Source organism: Lissotriton vulgaris, chromosome 1_1 (genome assembly GCF_964263255.1).
Source record: "Lissotriton vulgaris chromosome 1_1, aLisVul1.2, whole genome shotgun sequence".
Classification (NCBI taxonomy): Eukaryota; Metazoa; Chordata; class Amphibia; order Caudata; family Salamandridae; genus Lissotriton; species Lissotriton vulgaris.
This window is the reverse complement of record NC_141685.1, coordinates 1,441,066,026-1,441,083,862: the sequence shown is the minus strand read 5'-3', so window position 1 is coordinate 1,441,083,862 and position 17,837 is coordinate 1,441,066,026.

Below are 17,837 nucleotides of genomic sequence, written 5' to 3'. Positions count from 1 at the left end.
CTTTTATTATATGCCCTGGAGAATTCCAATAGAAGCCCATGTTCACACCAGAACATGGACTTCTATTGGAATTTTTAAGGGCCTATTATCAAGCCCATTATCGCCGATTTATTGGCAGTTTTCTGGCGATAATTTTTAACGCTGGTCTTGATAATATGCCCCTAAGTTTTGTACCTGGCAACATCCCCATCTAAAAAAGGAATGAAAATGTTCAGTAATGGTTTGTACAGTGGATCAAGAATTGTGGCACAAATGTAATGATTGGATGACACAATGCTTTTTGCACCCTAGTATTTTCAGATAAGTGAAGGATTACGCTCCCAACCAACTCATATGCTTCTTTTCTTTCATCCACACCTACATACATTGCAGATACCCCTTTCACCTGTAACATGTGCAACAATGGGATAGCTTGTTCCATAGTACCGTCCTCCTTGCTTACTTCATGGGTGAAGACCTTGAAAGGGAGTAGCATCTACAGAAAAATCCAATCAAAATCTTGGTGAAATCCTGAACTCAACAACAAAAGAAGATAACTTAGACTATCAAAAAGAACATGGATACAACACCCCTCACCCTTCCATCTTGCCTTCCTCAGACCTGCAAGATCAACTCATAAGAAGCACATATTCAATGAAAAGGCATCTTTTTTTCGTACTCAACTTCATTGTGCCAAAAAGCAGGCCCAGAGAGCTGTTTAACATTGTAAGAAAATAAGCCTCATCTACCCCTTCAGACCTGATGGCTTCAATTGAAAGATGTGAGGAAATTGCCAACTTCCTCTCAGATAAAATTGCTAAAATTGATCAATCCTTCCCTCAAAGTCTGGCCCTGCCTAGCCCCCAAATGGACATAGATGTTGCAATAGACATACCTCCTTGTTCGGCACAGTCCCTCCCGCCTAATCCTCCCACTCACCTACCCATTCCAACTACGCCTGGTGACATCCTTTCCAACTTACAACTGAAAAACAACGCCGCCTGCTATAATTTCTTTCATATGACTGAGCTAGAAGTCTTTAATACAATTGCTAAATTAAAGGGGAGAGGATGTAGCCTGATGGCTAGAGCAGTCGACCTCGGACCTGGGGAACAGGGTTCACATCTCTGCAACAACGCTTAACATCCTGTGATTCTGTGCAAATCACTTAATCTCCTTGTGTCAAATAAAGTAATATAAGAAAAAAAAATTATGTGTATATCTGTAACTAAACTGGTGCTCATGTAAAGCACTCTGGTGCCTCGGGTCTAGTTTGCGCTATATAAAACTATTAAAAAAAATAAAAAAACGACCTTGCACACCAAAGACCCACTCCCTTCTAACCTAGTTCATAACCTTAACCACATCATAGCCCCATTTTGGACAAAAATCATTAATACCTCTTTTTCCATTGGATGCATCCCCAACTCCCTCCAACTGTAACAAAATACTCCCATTCTTAAACACATCACTGCTGACCCCAATGAACTTTACAACCTCCTCCCCATCTCTAACCTCCCACTTATTGCTAAAGCCCTTGAGAAATGTGCATTACTTCAACTGGACAACCACAGAGGACTAATTTAACTTACTTTACTCCTTTCAATCCGATTTCAGGAAAGGCTGTAGCACAGAAACCGCCATGCTGAACATTGTTGATGGCATTCACAGCTCCCTAGAAAATGGAGAGGCTTGCCTTTTTTATCCTCCTTGACCTCTCTGCAGCTTTCGATACAGTCAACCATTCTCCCTTACTTAATTTGCTTAACGCTCACTTTGTCCTTAATGGTTTGGTCCTCAAATGGTTCTCTTCCTAACCCAGCACAGAACACAACAAATAAAAATCAACGCCTGCCTCTGCAATCGTACCCCTGTTATCCTGGGTGTCCGCCAGGGTTCAATTCTCTCCCCCTCTCTCTTCAACCTCTTTATGAAACCCCTTACTCTCATTTTGAAACAAGCTGGAATCAACTATCGCCACTATGCTGATGACACCCAGCTCTACTATAAGATCAAATCCTATACTGATGTACTTCATTTAAACAATACCCAGAGCAAGATCCAATCCTGGTTTTACCCCAACCATCTTAAACTGAACCCTTATAAAATGGAAATTATTATTTTCTCTCCAAAAAACAAACAACTCCCCATCCAAGGCTGGATCTCGGAACTCAACGCCCTCAATTGTCCGCTCACCTTTTCTGACTCGGCGAAATCCATAGGTTTCACTCTGGACAAAAACTTGGCTCTGAAGTACTACATAAATAACGCGAAAGGAGCAGTTTTCACTAAGTGAGATTCACCAAGCAATGCAGGGCCATCCTGATTGGCCCTGCATAGCTTGGTAAATCTGGACTAATGCAAGGCAGCACAATTCACTGCCTTGTGTTACTTTGTCCTGGGTTGGTGTTTTCCATGGGTGGAGCATGGGTAAACCTGGGATTATGTAAAAATGCTAAGTCAGATGCAAGGAGGAGAAATACTTTTATTTCTCCTCATTGTTTCTTCTTTCTAAGTGTGCTGCATTCTACAGCAGACTTAGAAAGAGGAAACCCCCTCAGAGGATTGTTGTTGCGCAAGAAGGTGTTCCTTCCTGCTCAAAAACAATCCTGTCGGCAATACAGGCCCTCTTGCACCAGGATACAAGGGTGCCTGCATTGTCACTTGGCAGCAGATTGTGTGTTCTTGCAGGCAGAGAAGAGGAATGCACCACACATTGCTAAATATGATGCATTCCTGACCTTTCCCTTTCATGAAGATCAGCAAATTGTCTTGCTCTGCTGCCTGAGCTATAGATAAATCTGGCATTAAGTGAACAGCACATTTAACATGACTTTAATTCCTCATGGGTATGCCACAACAGTTAATATTAAACCACATAAAATAATAGAGGCTATTCTCTCCTCATCAGTTCCATGCTGTATAGGAAACACTAATAGTTAAATCATCATGCAACATTGACTTCCAAAAGCAGGGTTTGAGATTTTCCAAGATTTAGGAACTAGTGAGTGTGTACTCCTGGATATGGTGGAGGGATGTAGATCCAACCGACATTACAAGAAATTATTCTTTGTTATCCTTACATTGTTTGCTAAAGGAAAATAAAGGGGTATCTGGACTGTACAGGCAGCCATGCTGGAAGAGTGTATATTTTCCTATTGTTCTGGCATGGAAGAGGCAAGCATACACCATTTAAAACGGAATATGTGTCAATGATCTTGGTAAGTAGGGACTTAAAGAAGAGGGGGAGTCATTATAAATGGATGAGCTATGGCTGTGACTGAGTAGTAATAGTCCATCTCATGATGAGATTCCAGTAGAAATAGAGGAGCTGGTCTGTGTTAACCTTTTAAATTAGGAGTTTGTTCTGTATAATACGAACCCCAGATACATTCATAAACATACATCTGATCACATTCTGATCATTATCATGTATATCATGCACAAGTTCTGTCAACTACTCTTCAGATAAAGGTGCAGTGGAAAAACAATAGGAAATTACTATGTAGACGAACAATAGATAAACTACTGTATATGATCATTTGCTCAGTGGACAATAAGGTAAGGAACAGTTATTCTCACAAAGTAATGAGAGACACCTTTCAACTGTTATGGAAGAAAGGTGATAAGTAAATCTAAATGCATTAGGCACAAAACATCATGGCTGACTGGCACCGTCTGGTAATAAATGAATATGATTTGAACACAAACACAATAGAGGACTAATGGAATGGAGGAAGAGCAACACAATTCAGAAATAGGGTCTATAAAGGAGGACTAGCTTCTGGGAAGCAGAAACTGGGGAAAAAGAATAATACAGAAACAGGGCTCGAGAAAAGTGTAACTGGAATCTAATTAATCTGGAATGGGGAAAGTAGGACAGATTGTGGACAGAGAAGATTAACTAATAATTTATACACCAAACATACAAAAGAAATCAAGGGAGGGAGATATAAAGAGCAAACATAGGTAATATGCAAGTTGAACATGGAATTCTGGAATGCAGGACAAAGTATCAGAAATGCACACAACAACAAGACTGGAAGTATGCAAACCAATTATGGAATTCTGGAATACAAGGTATATCTATTTAGAGCATAAGAGCACAGGGGCATGGATGGAAAAGCAATAATATAAATCTAGGATAAAGTAAGAGCACACAGAAATTAAGAGCAGTCCATTACTCAGCTTCAGTATTAAAAAGGTTGTGTGAACGTTGAGCACTGAGTTCATATGAGAAAAATGGCTGATAGCTCAGGTGAGGATCTCAGGTACAGGGAGAGAGCCAAGTGAAGGGATCTGGCCAGCTTCTAGGAATCAGAGCTCCACCTCAAGAGTGAAGGCTGTACTGGCACATGGAAAGGGAAAGACTGGAGGAAGCAGAAGACTCAAGAAGAAAAACAGAGAAACCAAGAATGGAGTGTTGAGTAAGGTCAGGGAGAGCTTCAAGCGTCAATGAACCTGTGTGGACCAGGATTCATGACAACAAACAGAATGTATCAGTATGGTGATGTAGAAACCAAGAATACAATAAGAACTGGAATATTACTCAGAGAGAGATTTACTGTGAGTCAAGTATCATTCTCTCTTAAAATATGGTGGAGGCAAGACTTTTCAATGCCTTTTTGATCGTGACGTGATGGCAAAATATTGATATGGGGAAGCAGTACGGTAATGTGAACCAGGTCATGTAGTAAATGCTAAGTGTGCTGCTTGGGAAATTTTCCATCTACTGTGCATGAGTTAATTCTATCCAAATGTGTGCAGTACCTTTGCAAGCTTGGGTAATCCCACAAAGTATATATCAGGTTATAGCTCTCTTGAGAGCACCTCCAATGTTTATTTTGAATGGCCAAGCGAGCCTGCTCCATGTAGCCTCTGGGGAGCCCAGTACAAGCAATGTAATATCTTGAAATATAAAAGCCTACCTGTCATATCTGTCATAGTGTAACCGTAATGATGACCACTCTTCACTGGAGTATTCTAATGCTAATCTGCTATTCCTGCCTGGAGAAAATCTCAGTGGGGTTGAAAAAAGGCCTTTCTACTACAGTCCTACCACATATATCAGAGAACATCCCAGGATCATGACTGCAAACCATAAGGTATTGCAACATTGGGAGACAGCATCAAAGCTCCAGGAGCTGGACCCAGGCAACCTCTCAGATAACAGGGTATATTTCTCTCTACTAGCTACATTGCAACCAGTGTGTAGCATGTAAAATGTTTAAGCATGGCATGTTATAATAAGTAATCTAATATAGACATCCATTTTTGTAGACCATGTGTTCCAACGTAGTGGTGCTTAGACTCTCAGTATCCCTTTAAAATGCACAAGTGTATCAATTCTATTCTTTCTATATACTGCCTCCTATATGTACAACATAGTTTGACTATAGACGTATTTGTCATAGTAAACACAAATACTGGGAAAACAGATGCTGGACATTGTAGGATATCTCATTGACGATGTACCCTTGGTGATATGTATTTTGTTGCCAGCAAAAAAGGTAATTGCAATGTAATGTGCTATGTTGTAAGATCAATCTAGGATTTAATTCTAGGTCTCATGTAAAATGTGACTCAATGTGCCTGCGTAGACAGTGTTTTTTCAGACTTAGAATAGCAACATTCCAAATACATAATATCTAGAAGATTTGTGAATTTTGACATCTCGATACAGACAGCTGCAGCTGTCTGTCACAGGCAGTATTGTATACAATACATCACAGAGCTAATCCTTGCTCATGATTAGATGGCTTTCCTGTCAATCTCAGTTCTCTGCATTGTATTGCTGGCTTTCCGCCCTATTCTGTGCATAGCCTTTGTACCATTGCTTTTGATGGGCTATGGTGTAGTTTTTTACTGCTGATGTCATGGAACTGATGGATCAAGTTTTCATACATACAGAAACTTGTTTGTATTTAACCGTCTTGAAATAACCTTTAACTTATTATTCAACATGTTTAGTCCTTTAATATTTGTATTACACAAGATATTTAGAAAGCTGGGGAAGCTTGCATATGTGCTTTTATTAACATTAACCCGAGTGTCCTAAAATGGCCGCCGAAAACACGGGAACTGTACTACGCACGCATCCACTTCATCTACGTGGTGTGATGTTTTTTTGCTTTGGACTGAATTTCTCGCTTCTACGCACTAGTGCCAGAAATGGCCGCTTTAAATCTCACATGCTAACGCTTATGATGCTGCTTGTACTAAGCTTGTTCGTTCTGCTTTACTATTAATGCAAAAGTTCAAATAAAGTAATGGGGTTAGATTAGAAATAGGTGGTATACAGTGCATTCATTTATTTTTGTATTCTAATATGTTTCCCTTGACTTTGTTACTAGCTCGTATTCGGGCCTGAGGGGTGTCTTGCATCGCCATTTTGAAACCCTTTCTGCGCATGAACCGGGAGAAATGAGAGACCTCGAACTGTGGCATTGAAACTGTGCCAGGGATTGTCTTACCCGCGATGCGCCTGAGAACCTCACCCCATGACCTGGGAAAAGGAAGAAAACTTACAAATTGTTTCAACATTGTATGCTAAAATGAAATAATATTGGTGGGCTGAATAAAATTGTGAGAAAATAAATTATGGGTGGGACCTTGATCAATTCAAGTCAATTGAGATGATCTCATCTTAGCATGGTATGATGACCTCTCCTCGTATTTATGACCAATCACTGAAGGGGAAAACATAGATTTGCACAATTTAGAGGTGGTACATTTCCCTCGAAATGGAATAACTAAGGTAGGTTTAGATAGAGAAATAGTCCGACTTGTCCAAGTAGCTGACCTGTCACGAACCCAACGCATGCTATAGGAGATTGAGAGCAGAGGTGCTGGCGAAGCACTCTGTCAGAAGAATCGAGGTATTGTTGGGAAATTATCGATTACCCAGTTGGGGTACTAATTGGCTTGCTGAGAGAGAGGGGTGTGACGCTGGCGATGCACTTAGTAGAGGTCACCTGTCCTGATCTGCACCTGTCTTGTCCCATGGGCACCTGATTAGTCAGGAGCCTGGTCCTTATTTGTCCCAGCCGGTGGCCAGGATTGGCCATTGCACCATTCTAGGTAAATATAATCCATGTGGTATGTCCTTTTGCTATTTCCCTTTTTCACCCTTCCCAGCCCCTGATGTTTAAAGGTGTTACTGTGATTTCTTACAAACTTTATGTCCTACTGATTTTATTCCTGCTTGTAAAATTATTGGTCACGGTATTGTGGTCTTTTGCATTTTGACTCAGAAAATCTTTTATAGATAAAACTTTTAAACTTTTCCCAAGTCTGTGGTTATTACAGGAAAAGTAAATGTGTTTAAATCTTGCCTGTTTATGCTAACTCCCTCTTGGATCCCTAGGACTTATAGCAAAAGTGACAAGGATTGGTAAGTCATGGTTTACAGGTATAATAGATTTAGTTAATAAATTGTAGGCAGGACTGCTAGTTCAAAGTGTGAATGATTTATGGGCCCAGGTGAGTATTGTAAATCTGACCTAGTTGTCCCGCGCGCTCTATCAGAACTATGTATTTTATTTTATATTGCCACCAGTTGTTTAGCACTCGATGGCATCCCCAATCTTCTCCCTGCCGTCACCCCTGTCCCACACTGTCTTCTCAAAAGGCCATTGACGGTGCTAGGCCCCATTCCCTTTTCTTGCTGTTTCATTTACCAAGACATTTGCTGCTCTTCATTCCTATTGCTTAGTGCTTAGCCATGTTCCTCTTCTCTCCCGATTCTCACAATTCATTCCAGGTGCTCCATCCCACCTTTTTTTCTTCTACGTTCATCACTCTTCATTCCCATAGCCCTTATCAGTTGTAAGCTCTAGGTTCTGCCCCTTTTCTTTCTCCCTTCAAGAATGGTGGCAGGCCTCGCTCCTTAGTGGATGTCCGGTGTCCATATAATGTAACAAAGCAATTGTAAACAGTTGAAAGAAACCAAGAAAGTTTGATGCAATTTGAAACAACTCTGGGTATGCAGATCCCACAAGCAGAGGTATTGCATGCTATAGTTCTTCACAAACTCATCCTTACTTTCATCAGCAATATGTCAAGCACCTACATTGTGTTTGGATACCAAAATAAGGAACTGCACAGCACCCTCTCTCCCAGGTCGTTGACTGTCAGCACTAGGTGGGTAGCTCAACCTTCATCCACAGGCCTGTATTTCCATGAGTAGCTTTGCACTGCGTGCGGCGCCAGCTGTAGGGTGGTGCCACCGGTGCAGCCGCACCTTGCGCTGAGTATGGTGGGGGTTGCTGTGTTTAAAAATTACTATTGGTTTCTATAAGTGTGTGAATTTACTTGTGCATCCAGCAATTTTCAGGCAGCAATAAAAATGTCAAGATAACTGGTGATTAATGTTCCTACTGGTGAGAGATTGCAATTTTGTCTAGTGGCAGTTTTGACTTATCAAAGTAGCATGGAGGCTTATGCCTTATGTAAATAACACTATACCATGCAGATTACATAACTGAGTTTAGTGAACGATAAGTAGCGCTTTAAAATATCTGAAATGTATGTGAGCAAAAAGCTATGAAGAGATGAGGTGCATCGTTGGAGATTATTCATGGTAAAAGAGGTCATGGCGGGTACCAAAAAAGACTGTTGCACCAGGCGCCACTAGAGCTAAAACCGGTCCTGGCTGCATGTCCTTGTTTAATTTAGTTTTTTGCTTTTTTACTATTTGTTTCTGGCCAATCTGGTTCACTTATGATTTGATTCAGTTTCTGACATCCTATGGCTTAGATGAAAAAAAATCAGCTGATTTTGTTTTGTTTATCTGCGGTTTGAGGCATACAGCTTAATGGTGTTTGAAGATTAAATATTGCAAGTCTGTCTCCTCTGATGACCTTCCTCCTATGTCATCTTTTTTTGTTTCATATTTATTGTGTTTCTTTCTTTATCGTTGTATTGGCTCTTCTCACTTTCTGTCGACTTTGGTTTGGTGCCTTTGCTCCCATTCCTGTTGTTTTCTGTTTGTATTATGAAAGCCATTGACCAGTGTAATCTCAATTATTTTGGGTGCTCCAGTCAAGACATATTTGGGGGATTTCGTACAGAATATATGTGAATGTTATCACTTATTTTCTGCTAATGCAAGCCTGCAAGATGCCACACAATGCTAAATTTAATTTAAAGTTTAACATGGCCAGACGAAACTGTTGAAATATGTCTTGCTTGAGACTACAAACATGCATAACATTACAGTGGGTAGAGAAAAAGTCAGAAATGAAAGTAGGCAGTGAAAGAGAGAGGTTTAGATAGAGAAATATGATAGACTAAGGGCAAATAGAGATTTTCCCACGGGAGAACCATGGAAGAAGGGACCCTGGGCCATGCCCATGCTTTAAAATGTCTCTCCCATTTGCCAATTTATGTGTTAATTTGGCACAATTCTAATTTCTTTCTTTTAATGCACACAATCAGTTTCCTGATGGATCGCTGTCTCTTTTTCCTCAATTTGTCTGCCTAATATGAGTAGTTTGACATTTAGACCTCTTTTGTTTACTAATGGTTGTTTCCCTGATTGACTGTTCTTTCAATTTGTGTACTTGAAGGAATGAATGTTCTTATAAAACGCAACGTTCACCGCAAGTAGCATCTTGGTGCTAGCGGAAAACACCTGAAAATCTGCGGTAAGGAAAGCTTAGCTAAGAGAAAAGAAATATGTTTTAAATGAGAGATAGACGACCAACTAATGGTTAAAGGTAGTTGCACTCGCGTGTTTCATATAAGATTTTTGTGATTCTAGATTTTGTTTGTGTAGTTGGTGCTACCGAAGTGAACCTTCTGGGCCCAAGGTTTGTATGAATTCAAGATGTGCGTTACACGTGGCCCGTGTAACGTCCCTTTGGCGCACTCAAAAATTCTTTCTTACTCGTTTTTTCGTTGACAATTGATGTTTATTTTCATGATATTTTCTTCATTAATGTCTCTTCAATACATTATTAATTTTCACAATATATCCATTTATTTGCCCAATGCATTTCGGGCTGAAGCCCTTCTTCAGGGGACTTACAAATTAATCCAGAATTATATAACCTTTAGTAATTTCTGATTGTACTGTACCAAATGTAAATATAACATATACACATCATGACTAGTTCGTGCAGTGCTCAAAGTGGAGCATCCGGTGTGGGTAATCAAACACAAAGTGATGAATCATGCATAATGTGGGATTCAATTCAGCAGTATAACGTGAACGTACACGAGTGTGGTACACATATATTGAGCGCGCTAAAAAACGGAGTGGAGGTTCAATGGGTGCAACGTGTGAGATACAACCCGATGGGTGATTAAGTGACCTAATAAGCCGAAAACGATGTGTCACAAATGTGTTACGCATGCTTTTAAAACCTGGGGTGCGTGCCCGTGAACGAATATACACTAACCTTAAATAAGAGATCACACAGTGCAGTCTGGGATAGCAAAAATCCAGGTTTTAAAATATTCATCTAAAATCAGCCAAACATTGATTTCCGATTTACCCACATGTTATCAGGAGAGACCTCAGGCTGCAATTAATTACTTTGTAGATCACTTTTTTAACCACAGGACTGGATCCTAGATTCAGTCCTGGGACATGTGCTGTAAACAGTTAAGTAAAAGCGTTTTGGTTACAGTAGTGATTTTTAAGGAATATTATTGTATTTTAAAAGTTGACAGAAACTTTTCTGGATAAAATTACCAATGTTATCCTATGAAAGGAAATTCTGTTTGCAGGTAAAGTATGTTTACGTTACTTTTGTAATCCAGTGCTGGGCTCCTCGGTTCAGCACTGGGACATCTATCTAAAACAGGAAAGTAATTATGTTTTTATCGTTGGCACAATTTTTAAAGAATATGGGCTGGAGAAGCTCACAAAGGCAGCATGCCTTTGAAGCTTCCCCCTGCCCATCCTGGGGGAGGAGACGTAGCACCTCACCCAGGATGTGCATTGTTGCAGGCCCAGGAGAGTGGGGGGTTCTCCACCCAGGGGTCCAGCAACATGTCTGCTGTGTGGCAGCCTAGGCAGCCTATCAGACAAGATGTGGATTGTAGGTTACTTTTCAGGGGGCATCTCTAAGATGCCCTCTGTAGTGCATTTTACATCAAATACCACACTGGTATCAGTGTGGGTTTAATGTGCTGCGAAGTTTGATATCAAACTTGTCAGTCTTCAGTGTAGCCATTATGGTGCTGTGGAGTTCGTAATGACAACTTCCCAGCACTATATACTCCTAATGGCATCACTGCACTTACAGTGCCCAGGAATGGCCCTGGGTACTGTATTGGCACAGGGTTCATGCACCTGTGCCCACACCACTGGCATAGGGCACCCAGCTAGAGGGGTGACTGATGTATTGTCGTGTTTATATCTAGGACCCTAATTCAATATTCCTGATTTATGCCCTTGTGAGGTTATAATCAATAATATCCTGATAAAGGCACAAGAATCAGATCCATATCCAGTAATAGCCCATGCAGTCCAAAGCACAGCATGGCTACTCCCATCGACTCCTAGAAATCACAACACGTTCTTTAAACAAACCAAGCCTCCAGCAGCCTGGGAAAATCTCCCCTGCTTTTGTTTTGATTTGAACAAGAACTCCTGAAGTCCAGAAATAACTGTTAGTTCTTAGTGACGTCTTATGTCCAACCTTACGTCAAACCCGGCACCTTCCAGGTATAAAATACCAACAGTTGCCTTAAGCAAACACACGGTGGTTTGGAGCAGAGCAGTAATCTTCTTGCCCGAGAGCCCATCTGATGCGAGAGCCCACGGAAGCAGCCCCACCCGTTTGACGCACTGAGAGAGACGCTGTCTTTTTCTCCAGCTGAGAAAATCCAACTCCGGTGTTTCCAGCCTACCCTTGCGGGTTGCTGGGGGATCGAGTCCTGAGGAAAGAGATACCAGACCTCCCACATTCTATTACCAAGGTACGGAGCTGACTAAACCCTTAAGAGAATTCTTGATGCAGATTCTTGGCAAAACAATCTTAACCAACTTAACTTAAACTGCTACTTACTCATCCCTTCCCAAGTATTCGGCTTAGGTCAGGTACACCGGGGTAGGCTTAGTTAGAAGCACCAGTTGAGTACCTTAGTCAATGTATTTATGTATGTATATATTTTATCCATTTTAAAGTATCATATGGCTAAGATACCATATCAATGCTTTTACAGTATTTTTTCCTAATACTACTTTTACTGTACGCACTTTACTTTACTTTAAGTATTGCAATTGTGGCAATTCATTTCTCTTGCATGAGAAAAAAGACTGCTCAATAAATAACACCTTTTATTGAAAAAGCCTGTCTCTCTATTTCTCTGCACTCTGGTGAAACTAAGTATGCACGGGTGACTGAGTGAAATAGCTGTCTATTGTTTTCACATGACTCTGGATTTACACTCTTATTCTGAGGGAGCAAAGTTGTCATGTTTATGCGGTTGTCGGAAACTGAATCCCTTCTTGTCGGAGTCAGGGAAGTTCATCCCTCCCTATTCATTTAAGAAAGTTTCCAGTGACCTCTGAGCTAGCTGGCGCAAACCTAAATTAAGTTTAACATAGTCAGTAGAGACTTAGATGACCTCAGTCCTGCGTCTACACTGCTGTTTATGTTATTCCAATGTGCAGAGCCTATTGGGAAAATAGAAACTACACTACAGTATACCAGGGCAGTGGGTTTGTGGGCATGGCACACAGGGATGTGTGCGATGTTGACTCTTTGTTTAGTTCTGTACCAGGACACTCAGCCTGCAAAGGCAGTGTGTGTGTTTGTAGATAAAGGTCTATAGCTAAGTCATTTGAATTATACAAATAAATAAATATGAAGGAAAACCTCCCACTAGATCATTTCAATCAAGTATAGCATAAACATGACATATGTATCAACACATCATTTCAGCTTGAGTATTATTTTATTTTATCGTTTCTTCATGTCTAGAATAAAGTATAAATTTTTTATATTTTTCTTGGTATATAAACAATCATATCAAAAAAAGAAGAAAGAAATTGTTTCATTATTGCAAAAAAATGATTAAAAAGACAGTACACACAACTTATAGACAGATATTAATGGAGGCAATGTGGTAGTGAGGACTACGCGTGTTTCGGTGTTATCGCCTTCATCAGGTCCCCGTCTTTTTGTACTGAGTGAAATTAGGCCCAATGGGGCCAGACACAATTAGACGGCTAACGAAGTGAGGCAGCTAGGCCATGTTCCACAGATGTAAGTATATTGATGAAGACAGATGCTGGAGGCACACTGGTACAAACACCTCAATATGCTTATTTGACTGTAGAATATTTAACTTATTTTCTGTTTATTATCCACTTTGAAGCTTCTACTGAATGGTTGTATGGTATACTGGATCGTCACAATGATAGCCAGAATCAGTTGTTGAGCTCGTATGAGGGCCAAAGGAAATGGTGTTCTATGGTTCACCCGTCCTAGGCAGTTCAAAGAAAAGATACGGGCTGTCACAATACTTAGTACGGGCCAATTCTGGGGGATGAGAACACCGTAATAAAGATAGATGCACGGGAGATCCAGATTCTGCAAACGCCAGCCGTCAGTAATGTCGGAAAAAGGCAGTGTGTGTGTGTCAGGGTACAGGGCCCCTAAGGGTGGCACAATAAGTGCTAGAGCCCTTAGGGGTCTTCCCACGTCACAATTCCCTGGGTACCTACTGTACCATTTACCAGGGGCTGACATGTGGCCAGGGTTGCCAATTGGGTTTTAGCTTCAATACAGTTTTAGGGAAGGAACACAGGCCCTGGGCACCTGATTGGCAGGAGCCCAGGTCACACTCAGTCAAAGCACATCAGGAATTCAGCAAAAAGTGGGGCATACCATGCAAGAAAGAAGGCACTTTCTCACTCATAGACCCTGTGATGGAGGGATTTCTTGTTCTAAAATGTTTGGGTCTGTGAAAGATTTCACAATATTAAAAATGGTTTTCTGGTTGGCTGCTTTATTGATTAAATCAGAATAATGTACGTTCTTTTCTATTTTAATTTGCTGGTGATATGATCTAAGTGCTGTTCTGAAGGGTACAAGATCCTCTGATTTATAGTTTTTCCTCCATAATATTTCCAATTTTTTACATTGTCTTTGTAGATCTTTTGGACGGGGTGAACCAGGGGGCAGAGCTTTTATTAGTGATGCTCTTTCTTAGGGGGGGGCTAAAGATGCCAAAGTCTTAGCTAGAGCAGACATCCAATCCTTCAAAAGATCATTATCGATTAAAGGATTTCCTGTGAGAATAGGTTTTCCTGCTTCTGCCAAGCTCTGTAAATCAGGGTTAGTAAGCATGCTATTCCACCTCCGTCTCAATATGAGTCCAGATTGCCTAGGATTTTTTTGGGGTTAGACAATGTTGTTACCAATCTTGAAGGCAATGAATTTATGATCTGACCATGGTATGGTGACTGGGGGGGTCAGTAGTTAGGCTGACAGCATTAGTACATATACCCTCTAGTGTATGTTCTGCATGATGTATGGGCCCCTCAATCTGTTGTTTTAGCCCCAGTATGTTTATAATTTCTGTAAACGTTTTTGTATTAGGATAATTGACTGTTTCTAGGTGAAAATTAAAGTCACCTAGGATACTAAAAAGAAGAATATCTAACTATTAGAGAACCTATTCTTTCCCCTAGGGTATCGAGGAAGTTAAGGGCAGACCCAGGGGACCTGTAGATGAAAGCCCCAGCTAACGCCGTGCAACTGTCCAGTTTCAAGCAAAAACAGAAGCTTTCAGCTCCTTTTAATTCGGTAATGTTAGATAAAGAACTTTTCAGCTGGTCCTTGTATATTATTGCTATACCACCTCCTCTTTGCCCATTTCTATCTAATCTAGAAATAGTGTATCCCTGAGGTTTTTTTCTGCCACTAGCACAGAAGAGGGCAGTCATTAACTTATATGAATTTTTAAGTATGGCTTGACATTTCTGTTGTCACCTGACTTTTTAACATTCACCAATATTATTCTACAGTTTTGTGCTTCAACACAAATACATAGCTATTCCCATGATTTTTACTCATAATGCTTCACATTACCACACAACATTCCTTTAAAGCCAGATCAACTGCCATTGCCAAAGCATATTTAGAATGTAGTGCCATTTTTTATGGTGAAAAACATTTATTTGCCTGCCTTCCTTAATATAAAAATTAATGAGCAGAGCTTTACGTTTTTTACTGTATGGCTTGGTTGTGATGTAATAATCTCAGCATGTGCTTGAACGAAATGAGGACACAATTTACAGTTTTAGGAAGTGTATCGACCCTTTGTCATGTAACAAGACAATACGCTCCTGAACTACAATAAAATTTCTTCTCACATGACAACATATGTGCTGAGTTTCTTTGAAGTTGATGAAAATAGGTCTAAAGACCTGTCTGCCTGCGTGTATATTTTGTAGTTGTTTGTAATTAAAATAATGGCACATAGTATTAAGAACATCAATATTCATAATTATAAATAGTGCTAAATGTAGCCTAAGCACTTGCATGTAGTACTAAAGACAACTTTATACATAAAACTATTAGCTAACAGCAGTGGAATTGCATTCAATAATAACAAAATTAATTCCATGTTACTTTTAAATCTTTTAGGGCGAGGTGCAAGTTCCTGATTGCAAATTTGTGTTCTATATTGCGACTTTTTAGTATGTTTGTCATTTTCCTATCTTCCGCTGTACTTTGGAAAATACATAAGTTTCTGTGCTTCCACCATCTGGGGAGGAAGGATTTTATTACAGTGTTAATTTAAGGTATGGTACCAGTCACTGTGGTCCCCTGTAACCCTTGCTTCCTTTTCTTCAGTAACGTTTGAAATAAATGTAGTGACGAACAGCATTTAGAAAACTATTATTTCCGTACATCTGTAAATGTATAGGTCTTGCGCTAGCCAAGACCTTTTGATTTTATTAAAGTTATATGCATAACATACTTACATGAATGGCACATCTCATCATCCAATGGTCTGTACTTCTGTTATTCACATTTTACATCCACCCACAACAGCATACAACATGGGGCAATGAGTCATCCTACTTCAGCCACTCGGTATCTTCACTTTGTCTGCATTCAGCCCTTTCACAAAGAGCACATCCACACACAAGAACGTTCCCTTCAATGTCAGAGTGTTTTTGTTTTTAGTTTAGTATTACTTTAGTGTTGCCTTTGTTTGTAATTCTAATGTGATAGAAGGACACTTTCTACCAGATGAGAGCACTAGGCCCATTCCTATCTTACCGATTCAGGGCTCCATCCAATGACGTTGTAAATTCCTTTTGAAGTGACTTTTTTCTGATTGCCTGTTGCTTTTTCACACCATACCAGGAGTTCACATGAACTCTGTATATACGCACATGGGGGTGCTCTATCTTTGCAACCCAGTGTCTTTCATTCCTTCTTTCTTTTTTCTTTTCTTTTCTCTTTCTTTCTTTTTTATGTCTTTCTATCTTCCTTCGTTTCTTTCCTTCTTTCTTTCTTTCTTTCTTCATCTCTTTCTTTCTTCATTTCATTCTTTCTTTCTCAGAGGCCGGCAGCCAATGCCAGACCCATTGACTTTTTTAAGTCTGTGTCAGTCAAAACCTTATGTATAACATATTTGCCTATCGGGATGTCAACCAGATGTTGTCCATTAGTCAGTCAAAATGTTCTTCCACCAACTCCAGCATGCATCTAGGGGAAATATGTCATCCCACTTCAGCCATTGACTGACTTTACTATGAGATAGGGCTTGCTTCCCTTTTTAAAGAGTACACCAACACATAAACTAGTTTCCTCTCGTGCCAGTTACTATAATGGCAAAGTGTGTTTTTTTAACCAGAATACTTTTTCCTTTAACCAAAGTTTTTGTTTAGATTGATGAGAGCCTGGCGACTTCTCAAACAATAAAGGTTTGCAAAAACATAACAAAATAAAGCAATAATTTTCAAAAGGCTGCAGCCAATGTGTAATTGTTCTAGCCTTGTCTTGGGTAGAAGAAAAAGCATATTGTTTTGCTAGTGTTCAGCACTTATGACTGGTATCCTTACAAAAGCTGTGACAATATTTAACTAGAACACCAAAATAAAGATGGGAGATGGTCAAGAATTGTAATAGTGAAAGACTTACATCATAAGTATTTTTATTACCTAGACCAGCAAAGTATTTCCATCCAAGTTATCTGAAACCAGTAAAAGCGACCTAAAACAAATGTGTTACCATTATAAAACAAACACTGGCAATGCCAATCTGTCTCACATGTGTGTAAAGGTAAGGATTACTTTCGTAATATAGTAGTGCCAACAGCCAGTGGTCAAGCCACAAGTGACTGTTAATTTAAATAGATCCGTCTTGTCGATGTACCACCACTATTTTACCAAACCACTCCTTACTTTTACACACAAGCAACACTGATTGGCATTGCCACAGTTTGTTACTTTTTGCTTCCTACCGAAAATGTACAATTGAGGATTTGATCATTGTATAAAATCGTTCTAAGTCCTGGCAATCAGGCAGGTCAATTTGTTTTCCTCAATTATAGCTATACTGTATTGATGTAAATACCTAAGTATTTCCGACCCATGGGCATCCACTTCCTATTAAACACACATATACAAGCTCTAGATGGGTTATGGGACAGTGGCAAAGATTTTCATGTTCTCCACGTTATCTAACTTCCTGTAAATTGTGAAAATGAGTGTATCAAAGAGAGAGCAGTGATAGATATTCTTGACTCGGCTAGCAAAGAGAAATAGCTTTATTGAAGTGTGATGGTGATCCCCTGATTGTCGTCAGAACAATGTATAGCTGCTGATAATGGCTCTAGTGCTAGCAGGAAAAGAGGGAAGATATTAGCATCCCTTGCAT